The sequence below is a fragment of the Condylura cristata genome, unplaced genomic scaffold (genome assembly GCF_000260355.1).
Source record: "Condylura cristata isolate star-nosed mole 26May11 unplaced genomic scaffold, ConCri1.0 scaffold00006, whole genome shotgun sequence".
NCBI lineage: Eukaryota > Metazoa > Chordata > Mammalia > Eulipotyphla > Talpidae > Condylura > Condylura cristata.
Window position 1 is genome coordinate 17,730,547 of NW_004567107.1, and position 19,465 is coordinate 17,750,011.

General features: G+C 45.6%; 1 protein-coding gene across 2 annotated transcripts in view; it reads left to right on the forward strand.

The window, feature by feature from the left end:
- The first annotated feature begins 1,982 nt into the window (after positions 1 to 1,982).
- Positions 1,983 to 19,465, forward strand: part of PTPN3 (protein tyrosine phosphatase, non-receptor type 3) — a 125,236-nt gene continuing 107,753 nt past the window's right edge. The window contains exon 1 of one of the 2 annotated variants that reach the window (XM_012721505.1): positions 1,983 to 2,090. The gene's annotated coding sequence lies outside the window, so the exon portion shown is untranslated. Of the gene's footprint in view, positions 2,091 to 19,191; positions 19,283 to 19,465 lie in introns of those variants that run through there. The other variant, XM_004677445.2, reaches the window with a different exon arrangement.

Here is a 19,465-nt window from a genome sequence, read left to right on the forward strand (position 1 = left end):
GCGGGCGGGTCAGGAGAGGTCTGCCATGCCATGTGGGTCACCTCCGGGGCAGGCGGGGATCGAACTCATGCGGAAGTAGCTTAAGCTTCTTAGTGCTGTGCTTTAACCCGCTGCGCCACCAGGGAGGGCCCTGGGTGCATTTCTTAACTGCTTCACTTCACGTCTCTGGGTCCTGATCTGTGGTCATCAGGTGACGATCACACACACCCTTCTCCAGGCTGTTTTCAGGGAGAAGTGGGTTGACGCCAGTGAAGTGCTCTGAATAATCCCTGGCAAGGAGCAATTGCTTTTCTTGCATGTGTTCCTTATTCCTAATCTCCTGGCTGAGCACCGTGGGTCAGCCACTCCATGCTGTGCCTGCGTGGGTGAGCAGCCCAGCTGTGTACTCTCCAACGCTTCAGAATCAACAGGCTTCTTTGGTTTCAAGTCTCAGCTCTACCCTGTCATTTATGGGTTGTATGATCGTGAACAAGATCCCTCGCTGCCCCAAGGCCACAGTTTCCTCATTCCTCAAATGAGCTGATAATATCGCTCTTATTACTACAACTTCTTCCAGTGAAGCAAGAATTCCTTTTAGTTTAGTTCAACAAATATTTTCTGAGGCTCTACTACGCCCGGGGCCCAGTGCTGGATGCTGGAAAGAGAAAAATAGAACCACATGCTTGAGGAGCTACTAGACAAAGGGACTCAATAGGCTATGATCACACAAATTCTGAGAAACTATGAGGCATACGAGAAGGAACACTCATTGGGGCATTCCAGGAAGTCTTCCTGGAGGAGGTAAAATCTCGGTGAAAGATGACTTGTGAAAGATGAGTAGATATTGTTGTCAGGCTCATCTTCCTTTAAAGTCAGTGGAGCTGGTTTATGGAATCAGGAGTCCCAAGTGGGATGTCTGTTGTGTCTTTCTTCTGTCTTAGCCTCATGGACTCCAGGCCCATTACTCTACTGTCTCCCTCTTGTCTCCCAGACACTCCCCATCCCCTGAAAGAGGCAGGGGAACCCTGGTAAGCTGGTGAATAAGATCTACTTTAGAAGATCTCAACAGGTGGCAGCCACACAGCCAAGGTGTATTTCTGGCCCATCCCAGGGAAGCATCAGTCACCCAGACTGCTACACCCCTCAGTTGGGTATGCAAGAAGACCCCTCCTCTATGCCTGCTCCAGCCAGCCACACCAGAATGGCCACTCACATCATCAGGAATCTGTCTCTGTCTGAATTGCTTTTTGATTTTCCTCTGCTGAACCAAGCTCTACACATTCACCGGGGGTGTCTGAGTTGTCTCTCAACCTTGGCATCGTGGGCCTCCTTGCACATGACCTTGGACGGACCCCATGACCACCCTGCATTCTCCTGCTCTACCTCCCACTGAGCCGGGGAGTCTCTGTTGGCAGGTACAGTCTCCGAGTCACTGTATCCTCAGACTCATCTACTGAGCCTTCTGCTCAGTACATGTTTGCTGAATTGAATTAAACTGAACAGGGCCCAGAATTTCCAGTCAACATTTTTGTTTTCCTGTCTTAGCAGGAAGTAGAGGGCATACTCTAGAAGGTAATTGGAGAGCATGTAATGAATGAATAATTTAGAGAGGTCTGGCGGAACTGAAGGGAATAAGGATGGGGAAACGCCCAGAGACTAGCTGTGGGAAGCGGTTGCCCTCTCTGTGTGGAGGGGTGATAAAAACAGGGCGATGCAGAAGTGGCAAGAGCTGAGGCCAGCAGAAGCCACGGAACAGGAGCTGTGGACACACACACACTGCCAAGCTGGGGGAGCCAGGAGACCTGCGGCCCACCCTCTTCCTCCCACCCTGCTCCTCCCACCCGACTGATTGAACCCCAAAGAAGCCAGAGATAAGGAGGTTGGTGGAGCAGGGTGGAGCAGGGCACAGACAGCAGCTTGCCTGGACCAGGGCAGAGAGAATAAAAGGAGAGAGCAGGTTTGAATGGCAAAGTGAAGGAATATGCAACACAGCAGCTTTTCCTAAGATCTGGTCTCCATTGTGCCCAGATCAGAAGTACTTAGGAACCAGTTTCAAAAGCAGATTCCTGTGCTCTTGCCCAAAGCTCCTATATCAAATCATCTATCGACAGGTATGTTTCCTCCTTTCTGTGTTCTCGGGAAGTTCCGGGAGGGGATTGTAAGTATCACCTGAGGATGTCTGGAAAGCATGGAAAGATGGGATGACTGAATGCGGTTGGTCCATAATTGAAAACTACAAGGTAGTATTCAGCTGCCTTGGGGTGACTTGAATCACCCCAAGTATGGGGCCTGCAGGTGCTATTTCTCTAGCGATGACTTCTAAAAGGGATGACATCACAAAGGGTGCTCACCCACCCGACATGCTGAGCATGGACTACCACCCAGGATTTGTGAGGGTTCTTGAGAACTAAGATGGCCCCAGCCCTGGGATTTCCTAGGGCGACCTCTAGATGTCAGGTAGGGATTCTCCTGGGCTCCAAGAGTCATCCCTGCATGACTCTCCAGTGCTTCTGTCAGCACGAGCTCGCGTGCCAGGCAAAATAACAAACAAACCTGTGGTTTCAACTCCCACCACGTATCTATGACACCCAAATACATTCTGTCCTGAGTTTGGGTATTCAGCTGCTAGGAGACAAATACTTCAAGTTCCGACAATACACATGAGCCTAAGGGGACAGATCTTCATCTTCTATCCCACCCTCTGGCCAAGGCTCCTAACTTCAGTGAATGGTTCCTTGTCCTTTCCCAAGTCATCATTTAAATATGCACAGTCTGAACATGTCACATCTCTTCTTAAAATCTTCCATGAGCAGGGCCCTCCCTGGTGGCACAGCAGGTTAAAGCACAGCACTAAGAAACTAAAAGGTACTTCAGCATGAGTTCGATCCCCACCCGGAGGTGACCCACCTGGCGTGGCTGACCTTGCCTGACCCGCCTGCTGCTCCCCTCACCAGTGGTCTTCGTCAGTTCTACCTGTTCTGCTCCGCACTCTGTTTCTATCATCCTCCGCACCTCTGGCCTGTACCCCACGTCTGTATGCATAAATAAATATATCTTAAAAAAGAAATCTTGCATGAGCAAACTGTCCTCAGGACCTTGTCTCGACTTTCTACTAAGGACACAGGGTCTCCCTCATCCTGCCATAGCTGAGTTCCGACCTCATTTCCCACCACTCCTTACCCTCTCCCACTCCATTCATCCTATATCCTTAGCCTAGACATTTAAGTTCATGTACTTGTTCACCATTTTTCTAGAATGCTCTCCTTATGTTGATAGCCGGTCCACTCCTCCTTGTCTAGCAAAACTCATCTCAAGTATCATCCTTGAAGTCTTTTCTGGCCCACCCAACTGGATTAGTCTGTACTCTCCCTCAGCCTCTTGTTCTCATTTCTCTGATAGATTTTATCTTACTTCCTTGGAGTAGTCTGTTTCTTCTATTAGACTGTAATCACCATAACGACACAGATCAGAGATCACTAATTTGACTTTATTTCCCAGTCTCCATGAATGGATGGGCAGAGAGGTAGACAGATACACTGAATAATGTCTTCTTGCATGAGACGGACTTTTCCAAGAGAGCAGCTTGGGCAGACCGTTTCATAAAGTTCACTTATTTTGATGGAGTTTCATCTGGTTCCAGAATCATGCCCTGTGCCAGTACACTCAAGAACAACCTCGCTATTTTCAAGGACCTCGTGAAAATAGGGAAGATTGTCTTAGTTCTTTCAAATTGCAAGGAAAACTTATACTCAGATTTCTTAGATGATAATATAAATGGCTAGGTAAGACACTTCTTGCATGGAAGGGTTTCGCCTATGGAATGAAGGAACTATGAGAAGCCCCCCAAGAGCAGCCCAGTCTTTCCAGAACAGCATATCCAATGCCAGGATGTCGTGGAGGGTAGAAAAAGGGTCCATGTATCAATAAGCTGTTGCCCCCAATAGTGCTGTGTAACAAGCCACCCCCAAAATTAAGTATTGTATAACAATCATTTATTCACAGTTTGCTTTACATTTTTCTGGAACCAACATTCTACCTGAGGGGAGGGCCTATTCATGGCAGAAGCGGAAATGCAAGATGGACAGGCATATTTCAAGCTTCTGATTGTGTTATGTCTGTTAATATCCCACTGACACAAGCAAGTCACCAGGCCTTGCCCAACATCAGGGAGAAATCCCTCTACTTTTCAAGTAGGGAGCTGGCAGCAGGTAACATGGCCAGAAGCACAGACGCAGGGAGGAGAGAAGAACTAGGCCCATGGCGGCCTGTACCATCTACCACCCCCCAGGTTCACCAGGCTAGAGGTCATCTGAAAAGCAGACTTCACTTCATTCTTGGTCTCTTCACATAAAATCAAGGGTTTCACTCTCTCCCCAGAACCTAGAATGGCACTGCTTGTATTAGGTGCTGATCAATATTTGTTGAATGAATGAATGTCTCTTATTGCCTCTTCCCACAACTCTTGCTTCTTCAGAGATAGTATCTGAGGGGGCAGGTTTGTTATCATGGTCTAGTACAGACTAAGGAGTTTGGACTTGATTCTGTAGGCAGGCCATGGGGAAACACTCTGTTTTCAGGCCCAGGAGTAACTTGCTCAGACCTGTGCTTTAGCAAGATTAACTTGTTGCCAAAATTCCAAGGGAAAAAAAAAAAATGAAGGGAGCTGGGAGACTGTTTGCAAGAGCCCAGGTGAGAAAGAGAAGTGGAGCATGGAAAGGATACAGGAGGCATGGGGAGCGCATGACGGGAGAGCATCTCACCAGCATAGTTGGCGAGAGAGGGGGTTCTTGGGACTTAGAGCCCTGGCAATGGGGCAAGCAGTCAGTGCATAAGGAACTGTCTTGTGGGATGGAGTTGACTGTGACTTGGCGCTTTACTGAGTTTAAAGTGCAGGAGATGTCTGGTAGGCGCGCATCCCGCAACCATGCCAGGCCAGGTAGGTTCACATCAGTTCATGTAGCTTGAAAGAGAACGTTAGTGGGCCCTCCCTGGTGGTGCAGCGGGCTGGAGCGCAGCACTGAGAAGCTGGCCACAAGCTGATATGAGTTGGATCCCCAGCCCTGGAGGTGACCCACATGGCGTGAGACCTCTCCTGACCCGCCCACTGCTCCCCTCAGCAGTGTGCTTCACTGATCTGTCTGTTCTGCTCCCCACTCTGTCTCTGATGAATTCTCTCACTGCCCCTGTACCTCTGGCCTGCACCCCAGGTCTGTATGCATAAATAAATTTTAAAAATGTTAAAAAACAAACAAAGAAAGAGAAACTTAGAGCCCTTGATATCATCCTCAGAGGTTAGAGGAGACAAGCCAGCAGGGAGATAGCAACTTGGGCCCCCCCCCCCCCCGCATATCTATATGCTCTTCCCTCTTATAGTCGCTTTCTGATACTTTCTATGGTTCTCCACTGCCCCATCCTCTGCCACTCCCGCCATCCTGTGTGTTGCTGCCCTCACAGGTGCAGTCTCTTGGCTCAGGTGTGCACACTTCAGCACCCCCACATCATACTCCAGGTGTCCACCATCAGGCATGCGTACAAGACCAGTGGTTGACCATAGATGCTAATGGAGGGACGGCAGAAAAAGCCTGACAACTTCCATTGATCTTACAGCACTCAGCATTTAGATCTCTTTCTCACTCATAGTTTTAATCTAGTCATTTATAGAAGTATTAGTTTTTTGTGTGTATGTGTAACAATCACTTCTAAATGGACACCCCCACCACTAAAATGTCAGGCAAGCAGTTTGTTGTTTGGCTGCGTGCATCAGCGTGGGGGAGGCAGGGGGAAAGGACAGGAGCAGGAGTGTGATCCAGAGAGCTCCATGACCCCTGCTTAGCATAACAGCCCTCCTTCTCTGAAGCTTGAACCCCTTGAGAGACAGCCCCTAACGGTAATACCATCAACAAACATGCACAATGAATCCCTTCTCTGTGCAGGCTATGTGCTGAAGGCCAGACAGGGGAATGAATGAGCAAAATGTCCCTGCCTGGAGGTGTCTGGTGAGGGCTGGAGGGTAGGGGCTTGCAGACTTGCATAAGTGCCACCCTGAGAGACAGGGACTTGAATAAATTGTTCAGTGGGAGCTCCAATCCAGGGCTGGTTAACTCTGCCTGCCTAAAGGGTGGAAGACTGCAGACATCAATAGTTCAGGAAAGGCCTGGGAAGATGGGGATGGACATAACAAAGAATATTCCACATACAGCACAGAGCTGAAGGCAGGGCTAGTTACAGAGGTGAACCTGCAGATTGTGGCAGTGCTTGGAGGGGCTGACATTAGTACAGATTATTAATGTCCATGCACTGGATTTTCAGGATCAGTAGAACCTGGAATTAATATCATGAACAAATTTCCCAAGTGATTCTAATGCATAATCAGTTGGAAAATTGGTCAATTGATTTCTTTTTGTTGCAAGGATAACTTGAAGTCCTGGGGGTGAAAATGTGTTCCCTGTTCCCTTGAGTCCTCCTCACTCAAGTGGCTTAATAACCCTGAGGTTTCCTGGGCCCTACCCACATCTACACAGTCTCCAGAGGTGGAGCTCTGTAATCTGCATTTAAAGATATGCTTATTGACTTACTTATGATTATCTCAAGGTCCTGCTAAGGGACAGACACGCGTTCAGGCAGGGGTGTGTCATGGTGAACCAGACACAGCATTTTGGCAAGGGTTTTGCATGCTGCAGTTTGACAACTGCTTTAATGTAATGTAGGGTTGCTATGAAATCATGTAAATTGTGCTAGGTGTCCCTGGTGGTGCAAGGGTTAAAGTGCAGCAAAATGAAGCTGTCCGCAGCCACTAAACACTAGTTTGATCCCAGCTCAGGGAGGTGACCAACATGGCGCAGCAGTCCTCTCCTGTCACGCCCGCTGCTCCCCTCAGCAGTGTACTTCGTCAGTCGGCCTGTTCTGCTTCCCACTCTGTCTCTGGTGAATCCTCACTGCCCCTGCACTTCTGGCCTGTACCCCATTTCTTGTATGCATAAATAAATCTTTTAAAAATACTTAAAATAATGTAGGAGCCAATATGGGAGGTAGAAATCTCAGAAGATTCCAGAACATTAGCTGGCTGCAGACCAGTCAGGAATAAACTCAGTGTGGAAATGAGGATACAAGGTGGAGGCCTCCCAGTGAGCTCCTACTGTGGCTGCCCTAATTATCTATTGCTACTAAGAAGACACTCCTAGCACTTAATGGCTGGAAGGACATTTTTAATTTCTTGTGATTGAGTGTGATGTCTGGGTGGTTCTTCTACTGGCCTTTCCTGGTTTCAATTGACACAAACCTGGCACAGCTGGGCCTCTCTGCCTGGAGGCTTCCTCCCAGGCTTCTTAGTGGCTTGGTGGTTGGCATCAAAATTCAAGAGGACCAGCTCCAATGCGAAGATGCCCATTTTACATTTATTATTTTCCCGTTTGATGTCCCTTTGGTCAAATCAAGTCATTTTGGTAGCCTCAATGGGTACTATACAGGCGTGTGACATCAGAAGTCACTCTGTGGGGGTCGTTAATATAATCCTTGACCACAGGTACTCCGGCTGTCTCTTGCTTTTGAGATCTGTATGTTTTCTCACAATTTCCCTGTGCTCGGCAGCTCAAATTCTTATATGAAAGAATCTACTGGATCTTGCTAAGCATGTCCCTGGATCACAGGCTTCTCAAGGGCTGGGGAGCCTAGGACAAAGCAGGATGGACAACAGGGCTGGTATAAAGGAGATTGCAGGGACTTTACACACTGTCCATAAGCTGGCCACCCAGAGGCCACGACATTGTGATCAGTGGCATGGATATAGAAATATCCTTCTATACAATTACCTGGGAGCAAAGTTGAAGTGTTGTGTTTGCTATTGGCCACCTAGATTTATAGGCAAGTTTACAGGAATTTATAAAGACGTTTCCATTTTTATTTTTGAAGTGCTATATGTAGATTGTAGAGGCTTTGAAAAATACCAACAAGAAAATGGAAGTCACCAGTTGAAACAGACTGAATATTTGTGTTCCCCCCACCCCAGATTCACATGGAAACTTTTAGGTCATGAAGGCAGAACCCTCCTGAATGGGATTCATACCCTTATAAAAGAGACCCCAGAGAGACCCCTCGCCTCCACTGCCATGTGAGGACACAGTGAAAGGGAGCTATCTGTGAACCTGGAAACACAGCCTTCCTTGACCCCAAATCTACTGGCACGTTAATCTTGGATTCCCTTCAAAACTGGGAGCATAAATAGCTGTAAATAAGCCACCCAGACTATGGTATTTTGTTATAGTGTCTGAAAAGACGAACACCCTGTCATATCACTATCTATTAATAACTCTTAAATTTGTAGTGTACTTAACTTTCAAGTTTTTTGGAACATACATGCTTTTTTCCTTACAAAGTTATACTGTGAATATAGCTTTATGCCTTCCACTCGTCCTCTAAACCATAGCACCAGCATTTTCCCATGTCATTACAAATTCTTTGTAAAATAACTTTAAGAGTTATGCAATCATCATGAACAGTGCTAAAAGAACATTTCTGTTCATACGTCTTTATCTGCACTTGGATTTTCCCCTTGAATACCGGGACCCTATATTTTCCTTATATAGCACAGTTTCAAGATGACTTCAGTGTTTCTTAGCAAATAACTGAAGAGATATTTTTCTTCCCGAATGGAATGGACACATCCCACTGTTTCACATGCCAAAGCTGGCGTTGCAAATGGGCCCATTTCCTCTCTCTTGACAGTCCTCATCTATCCCCGTTTCCGTGTGGGCGCACAGGACAGCCAGACTGGGTTGGTTTTGCAGTGACTTCACCAGACCTAGAGACAGAGCTGTGCGTGTTCCCACGGTCACCTCTTTCTCCACACCGTGGAAAACTGACTTTTTCCCATAACTGGCACAGGCTGTGTTTGGGTCAGGAACCCAACATTAACTACAAAGACTGACCTCAACCCAGGGAACTTGAGAAGAAACTAGATAACAGTGTTGGGAAATTGTTCTCTTGTGTGAATTGGCACTTGAAATATGGACCAGTATTATGTCAAACTTTTTTTATGCCACTGAATCAAATGGAATGGAAAATAATACACTGCCCTTAGCAAGTCAAAGGACTTGGCCTGACTTGGGCATCTCAATAAGGCCATCCAATTTCAGCTAATTTTCTCACTCATCACACTCTCAGATTCTCCAGATTCCATGTAGGTTCCCAGTGTACAAATTAATGATGTGAGAGAGCTCACAGTTGGGGTAGCAGGCTTAATTGCACATAACGCGTTAAGTGTGAATCTCATGGGATCCAAATACAGAAGGAGGGGACCCTGAGATTGACTAGGCAGTCCAAGAAGGCTGGTTACTCAGACTGTACAAGCAATGAGGGCCCCTCAATGCATTGATCCTGTGAGGCTCACCTCACAAGGTGCTAACAAAACTGGAGCAGCTTCCCATGATTGAAACTATACCTCACTCTAGATTGCAATGCAACAGAAATCCAAAACATCAAGAGGGTTACAGCTCCCCTTATTCTTTAGTAGTGTCCATGATGGTTTTTACTCACTCTGTTATTTCCTGTCCTCTGTCTAAAGATAGAGGTCATAGGACCTCAAGCTGGTTTGGAATTAGCTCACTCAGCAACAAGGTAGACAAAAAAGGGGTGTGTCCTGGATCTAGAGACCTTCTGCCAGCTCAACTAGGTGACTCTTGGGTGTGGAGAGGCAGGGGCAATGTCCTAGTTCTTTGTTTCACATAGAAACTGAGAGTGCACAAATTAATGATCACAATGTATATGCCAGTTATTTGAAATGCCACTGATGGCATTTCTCTATATATAGCTATAGCTCTTTTCCATCTATCTATTGGCCAATTAATTATCAAACTTGCAAGGAAAATTCTGGAAGGATTTTAGACACAACATAACTCTGCTTGCTCACTGCAGAAAATCAAACAGTTTTTCAGAAGGTATTCATAGCCCTCTACAGAACGTGCTGAAGAATAATTATAGTCAAGGCCATCCGGCCTCTCAAGATCTTTTGCTCTATTCGAAAGATTTTACAAGGACCTTTCAAAAGGACCATATACATTTATAACTAACTTCATGTCATATGAGATAAGGATTATAAAAAAGTCCCAAGCACCCTAGGGTGCAGGCATTAGGGAGGTCCTATCCAGCTAATGTGAGAAAAGGAAGCTTGTGAGATGGACCTTAGTGGGTAGGTTTTCAACAGGAAGAGATGGAAGAATGAGTTGTTTGGGGAGGTTGATATGGATAGCCTTCATCTGCAAGAAGTAAGAAAGGTGTGTATTGGTGGTTGGGCTAGGATGTCAAGGCAGAGCAAAATGATGGCATCCAAGACAAAACTGAGAGAAGCCCAAGAAGTTGTAAACATGGGCAAAGGGTAATGTATTCCGATAGAATCGCTACATTGCTTTACCCTAGAAGGAGACGCATAGGTTGAAGAAGCACATTTATCCATGTAGGCAGCTCGTGGCAGCTGCAAGAAAAATTCAAGGGCTGCTCAGACATCTGGGCAGGAAATCATATGCCCCTCATCAACCCATACCCTGTATGTGAAGATGATATGCTTCAGGGACTCTGCTGCCTTGGCAGAACACCGCTCCTTTGAACTTCACATGTGACTCATGTTTACAGAGACATCGCTGGACAGTCTGTTTGGACAGTCATGTAGTGACTGTGTGACCATGGAAAAAATGAGAAAGACATCCTCGCAGGACGCCAGGGTGCAGTTGAGGAAATCCTGTGGTGTGTCATCCATGAAACGCTAGAAGGTCACCAGAGCACTGGGCAGGCTGAGTGGCGGCCCCCATTCTTGAAATGTCATCAGGACTTGGGAGCACAACTTTCTCCTGGGCTCAGGTCACGTTTCCAGCGTCTCAGAGAGGGAGTGGTCAGGCAAGCCAGGACAGGTTTCAGATGGCCATCTTTTCATAGACATAACTTCCAGTAGAGCCCTTGTAGTTGATGCTCTCCTGCTTGCTTCCCTGGCCATTTTGTTACCAGGTGTGTCAGAAAAGCATCAATCTTGGTCTCAAGGTCACTGAAACGTGTTTTATCCTCATCCAAAGCTCTTTTATCTCTTCCTTCCCCCAGCCACATGCATTTCCATTAAGAGTAAGTACTCTTGGCCTATGTCTGTTTCTTTCCAGCAAGCTATCCTTTATTGTGCCCCGATCACAGTCAAAGCCTCAACTTGTCAAATCACTTTGTGGGCTTTGCACTTGGTCAGCAAAATTCCGGGGTGCCAACATGTAAAACAAAATATATTTTTTAAAATGTTATGCATATATCATTTTCCTCTAGAGACACTTGTTTGTAAGTAGGCTTATGCATCACACAGTGGATAAGTCAGAAGTCATGAAAGGATATTGGCAAAAAGTAAATGCCTGTCACTACCCCACCCTCCTTTGTCCAGGTCCTCTTAAGGAGGTAATGACCTTCCAGTTTCAGTTTTGTGTGTACTCTCCACACTTCGCTGTGTTTACTTTAAGGATGACTCCTCCCAGCAAACATCACTAACATTACTCCCACCTCATCTTCAGTCACATGGTTAGCTTACTCCTGGTCACAGGAGAGCATGATCAGAAGGATGGAATCGGAGACCCAAGTCAAGAGCAGAGAGTCTGACAGCCATGTAACAGGCTGCAGGAATAGTGATACTCTCTCTTGCCCTCTGCTTGCACACCTTCATATGGACACTTCATCTGATTCATTCACATGTTCTTGAAGGTCTGAAAACCCTCTGAGATAATTACTGTGTGTTCTTTCTATTCTTTCCTTTTCAATGATGATATTAAAAATATATGCACAATCTGGATTGTCTGGCTGACTCTCTTATCATAGAGGGCTATTACATGATTTGTTACCTTACAAAAATCTTTTACTGCCAATCAAGCAAATGTCTAAAGGGTCAACACTGCACTTCTGATGTGTTGATAAGCACTTTGGACAGCCATTATGTTGGTTTGACCTTCACCTCCTTGGAGAAGTTGATGCTCTGGTCGTTGGTCCCATCATTCAAGCATCAGTGATACATGATTATCTCTTGGGAAAATTTCCTATCCTTTTAATTTGAGATTATGTTCATGTTTTAAATTTTATTGATTTATTATTAAGATAACTTTGGTTTATAATAGTGTATATGATTTAGGGAAATCAGTTCAAAGGCAATATTCTTTGCAGACCCTCCCTGGTGGTGCAAAGTGTTAGAGCACAGCACCGCAAGCTAGCTACAGTCGCTTCAGTGCAAGTTCGATCCCCGGCCCGGGAGGTGATCCACAATGGCACAGCAGACCTCTCCTGTCTTGCCCACTGCTCCCCCTCAGCAGTGTACTTTGTAGGTTTGCCTTTTCTGCTCCCCACGCTGTCTATGGTGAATCCTCACTGCCCCTGCACTTCTGGCCTGTACCCCAGTTCTATATGAATAAATAAATCTTTAAAAATATATATTCTTTGCATATATACATTGGAGTCTATAGGACAGAACCTCTAAAATGTCATTGCTTATAACTTTCTTATAGTGAATCATAAAATACAGATCCTTGAGTCCCTCAACCCGGAAAGTCTGAATTGAGGCCAAGAGACTGAGTTCTCACAGAAATTCTTCCCCCAAGGTGATCTTGACATGTAGGTCCTGGATTCCACTTTGAGAAATGCTGCCTGTAGTATAGTTTCTCATTCTCCTCTCTGGAATCTTCTATTACTGATTACTGAATATTTATTTCCTTTGTCATGGCTGATTTTTTTTAAAGTCATGACCTCTATATGATTATTCTACATTGCCAAGGTGTTTACCTCTCTCTTCTGTTTCCAACATATAACCTGGGGGAAGTGGTTGGGTTGGGAGACTGGAGGAATCATTTGCCCTGGGTTTGTAAGCTGACACTATCCCTTGTAGAGGATGCCAACTTAAATGCCAACAGCCAGAATTCAAGACACCAACTTCCTTACTGCATTGCTCAAGGTTTTGCTTTGCTTCTAAAACCACAGCATCCTGTTGATGGAAGCATCCTGCAAAGCTCTGAGTTTCCAGGGCAGGGTCTCAAAGTCCCTCAATTTACATTCCTATTCTATGTGACAGCAAATCTATGTGATGGTTCATTGGTCCATTGTGGTCCTTTTGGGCCTTTTGCATATCTGTAGTGTGGGCCCCAGAAAGTTTTCTTCATTTTTTTTTAAGGATTTATTTATTTATGCATATGGAACTGGGGTACAGGCCAGAGGTGCAGGAGTGATGAGAGGCTTCACCAGAGACACAGTGGGAAACAGAACAGGCAGATTGATGAAACACACTGTTGAGGGCAGCAGCGGGCTGGTCAGAAGAGGTCTGCTGCACTGTGTGGATCCCTCCAGGGCTGGGATTGAATTCATACTGAAGCGGCTGCGGCCAGCTTGCAGAGTTGAGTCCTAACCCATTGTGCCACCAGGGAGGGCCCTCCTTTACTTCATTTTTTTTTTTTTTAAGATTTATTTATTTGTGCATATAGAACTGGGGTACAGGCCAGAGGCTCAGGGGCAGTGAGAGGCTTCACCAGAGACAGAGTGGGGAACAGAACAGGCAGATCGACGAAGTACACTGCTGAGGGGAGCAGCGGGTGGGTCAGGAGAGGTCTGCCACACCACGTGGTCACCTCTGGGGCAGGAGGGAATCGAACTCATGCGGAAGCAGCTTTAGATTCTCAGTGCTGTGCTTTAACCCGCTGCGCCACCAGGGAGGGCCTCCTTTCCTTCATTTTAAAAAGTGATTCATTTACTTATTATTTATGCATAGAAGACCTGGAGTATAGGGAGTGAGGGGGTAGAAGGATTCACCAGAGACAGAGTAGGGAGCAGAAAAGGCAGATATGCTGAAATACACTGCTAAAGGGAGCAGCAGGTGAGACAGTAGAGGTCCGCTGGGCCAGATGGGTCAGCTCCCTGGCCCTGAATCAAACTCAGGCTTTGAGGTGATAGAACTGAGACTTAACCTCTAGGCCACCAGGGAGACCTTCTTCTTCTCCCTTTCCTAATAAACCTGTCTCTTTTAAAATGTAATGTGTGTGTGTATGTGTGTGTGTGTAGTATGTATGTGTGTGTGTATAGTGTGTGTGTGTGTGTGTGTGTGTGTGTGTGTGTATAACCTAGATTATCTGCCTGGAAATATCTGTGTTTATGGTCTCAGCATTGAATGACCCTTTAAAGGGTCAGCACTTAAGTTATGATGTTATGACAAGCACCTTGGGCAGCCATCATGTTGACCTGGCCTCTATGTAGCTCAGACTGAAAGGCTGAATTCCTTCCTGGATCCTTGGGTTTTGATCCCTGGCACCTCTTTGATCTCATACCCTATAGCTACACCAGCCTCCTTACTCTACATATGCTCCCTTAAGGACCTCATACTGGCTAGTCCCTCTGCCCAGAAGACTCTTCCCCCAGATATCTGTATATATAACCACCTCATCTTCTTCAGGTCTTGGCTTAAATGTTTGCTTAAGTGATTATATTTCTCAATCCTAATTTAAAATTACAGTTCCTTCTCCACCTCACCTCCATCACGCTCCCATTTGCCCTTACCTTGCTCTTTTAACATATAATACAATTCACTTATTTCTAATGATTATTGTTCATTGTCTGACACACCCTATTTGAACGCATGCCCAAGAGAGCAGATTGGTTTTGCATTGTTCTCTGATGTCTCCTAAACAATTAGAGCAGTGCTTGACACACAGTAGGTGCTTAATAAATACTAGATGAATGGATGGATTACAATCATTTAATCTCCACCCTTGTACTCATGTTAAGTTTGCTCATCAGTTTTATAGACAAAATTCCCTTTTTCCAGTGATAATTTACAAATGACACTTTTCAATGGCTAAAACTTTAGCCTTCAAAATTACACGTTTCTTGGGCTTCCCTGGTGGTGTAAGGCGATAAAGTGCAGCACTATGAAGCTATCCACAGCCACTGCAGTACAAGTTCGCCAGGGAACTGACCCACTTGGTGCAGCAGACCTCTCTTGTCTTGCCTGCTGCTCTCCTCAGCAGTGTATTTCAGTGACTCTGCTGTTCTGGTCCCCATTCTGTCTTTGATGAATCCTCTCAAAACCCCTCCCCAACCCCTCGGGCCCTCCCCACCCCATCTCCATCACACTTGGTGTTTGCCCTTCTTCTTGCATGCATAACGACATACAAGTTCTCCTATTTATTTGCAAGTTCTTGCATGCATAAATAAATAAATCTTTTTTTTTTTCAAAGTTACATATTTCTTAAATGAATCCAGGAGTTGCAAGAATACAAGTTAAAGGGGTAAGGGGTCCAACCTGGACCTAGCACTTCTGAAGCAGGCTCCTTCCTTGACCACAGACCACTGCTGTCTCCCCCTCCCCCTGGGACCAGAAACAGACTTACTGTCACCATCTGCCACTCCTGGGCAGGCAGGGTAGTTTTCACCCTCCATGAAAGAGCTGCTAACATTGGTAGAATTCCAGAGTAGCCAATGTTCCCTCTCTTTAAATCATTTTCTTTGGTGTGCCAACTTCTAAGTTTGCTTAATTTTTCCTGCTAATAAAAGAAACCCACCATAATAAAATTTAAGGCTCTATAGATATATATACAGAAAGGAATACCCAAGGACCTGAAATTCTCCCACTTGTGAAAGGTAACTTTTAGAGCTTGTTTCTCTGCCTGTAAGTAAAATGCTCAACACAGCCACTGTTCACATTTTGGACACTTCTTTCTAGTTTTTTTTTTTTTCTTCTATGTGTAAGTATTAAGTTGAATTATAGGAACTTGCTGATGCTTAACCACTGGGGACTTATAAAACGGCAACCTCACTTGGTGAAACCTAGAATTCACACCATCAAAACTATTCTCTGCATGTAATTGTACATTATATTCTTTTCACTTTCATTATAACAGCGCCACTTGCCCATGTATTTATGAAGAGTTGGGCCCTTCTTGAGCTTGCATTAATAGCACAAATAATTGATGAGCATTAGCAATTCATTTGGGAGCCCTGCCCTGTAAATCATTGAAACAGTCCACGTGATTCCCAGGCTTCCTGGGTCTTGAAGTGAATGACAATACTTAGTGATTCTTCCAGGAAACTCCTATAAATGCCCTAGCCAATTATCTGTGTGCAGTGCCTGGCCCCAGATTTTCTGCTCAAATGGTAGCTTCTGGGAATGCTGCTAATAACTATGTTCAGATGCTTATTTCTCCTGTTACTTTAAGTTGGATGAATCTGATCTATTACGAGGGATGCATATTTGGTTGGAGGAACATCTTTCTCTTTAAGATGGCTTTCTTTGGCATTTTGTATTTCTTGTTAGTAGAGGTTTCTGGAATTCTGGGCCAGGTATAACGTACCAGCACTTTTAAAAGAGAGAGGTGACACTTTTCCTGCAGTAATAGGGAGCCTTGGCTTCCTCTTGGAAAACATCAGCAAGAATTTCAGCTCCATATATATCTTTTCATTGCAGCAAGTTCTTGAGGAGTCCATGGACTACCTTGTTCCACCATTGTGATTTTGGCAATATTACTAAAGGTCCTCTCTGGACCAGCCTTATTATCTAAGATCTGAAACAACCCTGTTCTGGATGAGGCTTCTATTTGTTCCAGATTTAATTGGGTTCAACCATAGACTAAGAAGATTCTATGTCCATGCAAACACGTCATTTGCATAAAATTGGGGAGGTTTATGATACAAGATCAATTATTGTTGTTCATAATACTATCTTGTCACTTTAGGTATAATGATTTAACAGCATGGGCTTTAACATTTAGACTCCAGTAAAACAATAAACATTTAAAGGTAATCTGTAGACTACAAACATATCAGAGACTAAAAAAAAAAAAGGCAAAACTGGTGGGGGGGATTAACAAACACAACCTAAGTTATCACACAGAGACAGTGTATTCTAAAACCTAATGGCCTGGCTTTGAAGCCAGACTCTTGTGTTTAATTCTCACACTACTTCCTACTAGTTGTGAATATCTACTGTGAAAACTAAGCTAAGAACCCAACTCTGTAAAAAGACTGCAAGAATTGAAGACAGATTGTGTGGAAAATATTGATCACACTTGTGCTTTATAATAGTACTGGTTATTGCTATTATTAAAAAACTTAAAACTTCAAGAACTTTTAAGTAGAGCTTTTAAGTTTTTGTTATTGCACCATAACATTCTGACATTAAAAACTTGAAGAGAAAAACCAACTTCACTACACCAAAAATCAAACCATCGATATTTTCTTTTCATGGTGAATGTGTAGATATAATTTTACTCACCGTGATTTGCTTTTTTTCCATTTAACATAGTAAATTTTCCCCTGTTTCGACATGATCTGTAATGTAAGCTAATTATTACTTTGTCAAATATACCATAATCTAATTAATAATCCTTGACTTTTGGATATTTGTTTCCAATGGGGTTGGGGTTGGTAGTCTTTCCTTTTGATCCTGTTACAGTGACTTAAAAGATACGATTTTAAAAATATCTAGCTCTTTTCCCTTAGGTGTGTGGATAGTTTTAGATTGGATTTGAAAACAGGGTTTAAGCTAGTGACTGTTCATAGGGGTTGTGAATAAAGGTGGTTTCAGTCCAGTATCTAGTGGGCAGCACATTGAGACAGCGCCAAGAATTCAAGTCAATTTTGGTTTCCTCATTTCAGCACTGGTAAATTAGCATGCGGATGACAAATAATTGAGACAGGCACTCAAGAAGTTGTTCTTTAAAGTGGACTAAACATCTTCACATTCTTGATTTCACTGTATCTTCACAGGCGGCCCAGCTGGAGGTAGTGGCTATTGGTATTATTTGAGGCACAGAGAGGGTGAGGTGATTCCCTCAGATCACACAGCAGCTGGGAGAAGACAAAAAAACCCTGTCCTGGACTGTGAATTCCCTGTTTCCCAACGAAGTAAGAAAGGGGGGGGAAACCCCCCGTAAGCCCTATGAGAGGGTGGGAACAGAGAAGAGCAGTGGGTCATGGGACTGGGTCCTGGGCATCTCTTGCCCAGCCCAAAAGGCTCCTCCTTCCTGGACATCCGGCTCTCCCGGCCGATTTCGAGCATGCCCAGTGCGCTCTCCGCCCGTCCAACTGGTGCCGGGAAGGAACAGAGGCTCCAGGTTTTGCCGGCGACCGGTGGTGGGGTGGGGCGCGGGGTGCGGGGCGTGTCCAGTCCCTGGGACTCCCTAGCTCAGTCGGAATTCCCCGGTCGCGGTTGCGACGCTCTGACGGCGCCCTTTGAGGTGGAGCCTCCCAGCGACGTGCGAATTGGGTACTAGTACTTAAGTTTGGCACCAGGCGTGCCACCAAATAGCCCTGGGCCGACTGGACCACCCTGGATCTCGAGTACCCTAGGCCGGCCAGGATGGCTCCAGCCACCTGTCCATCACTCACATTATTCATTCACATTTTCATCCAACAATTAGATTTTTGCGCACCTACTGTGTGTCAGGCGTTGCTGTAGGAGTTGGGACACCTACTGTTCTGGACAAAAGCGAATCAGAGGCAAAATCAGTTACGGACCTGTTCTGCAGCTTAGCCGTCCAGCCAACCCCTAAGCAGTTCTGCGCCTTAGAGTCTTTTTGATTGGCTGTTCTATCTCCCCTTGACAATTTATCTCTAAAATGTCATCTTCTCAGTGTCTTAGTGCAAAGCCCAGTCTGACCACATCATTACCATTGCACTCCCTCTACCTCCAAGTCTCCGGACTGTATCCTTTCCTCTCAGAGAATTTACTTGCTACGTTTATTCATTGTCTATTGCTGCATCTCTTCCCCCAAACTCCACCAGGGGACAGGGTGTTTGTCTATTCATACTTGAAGAACTGGAGTAGGAGATCATTAATTATTTGTTGAATCAATTAATGGATAGTGAGACTGTGAAGAAAATAAATGAGGATATAGAGTGTCCAAAACAGCAAACAAATTCAGAGATCAGGAAAGCCCGCTCTGAGGAGGACGTGTACAATAAGACGCCAGCCACGTGAAAATCTGGCCAAAAAATCTGGGAAAGGTGTGTGCTAATATCCTTCAGCTAGCTAAGTTCTGAGTGTCTGATGGACAGAAAGGTGCTCAGGGAGCTGCAGAAAGGCAGGTCTGAGATGATGTGGAAGCAGCAAGCCGAATTAAGGGTCAGGTAGAGGCTCCACTCTTCTTAGGGATGAGTTAGCCCTGGAGACTTATCAGTGCACCCGGATGAGCAGTGGACCTGGAGTCAGCAGGACCTCGGCTCAACGCGACCGCGGCGCAAGACTCCTCGGGGCAAAGATTTGTCGAGCTTAGACTGCCTGCCGTCCTCACACGTGAAATCAGTAACGGCCGGGTACACAGTAGGTACCCAATTAATTAATGGCTATGGAATGAATGCCTGCGTGCATGCGCGAGGGGACTCCCCGCCGCCCGGAGCTTGGCAGGAGAGTCACGGTGACCCCGGGAGGCTAGTCAGGGCGCGCCAGTCCCCCAGCAGGGGGGAAAGGGGTGCCCCGCTGGGAGGCCCAGGCGCCCGCCCCCCG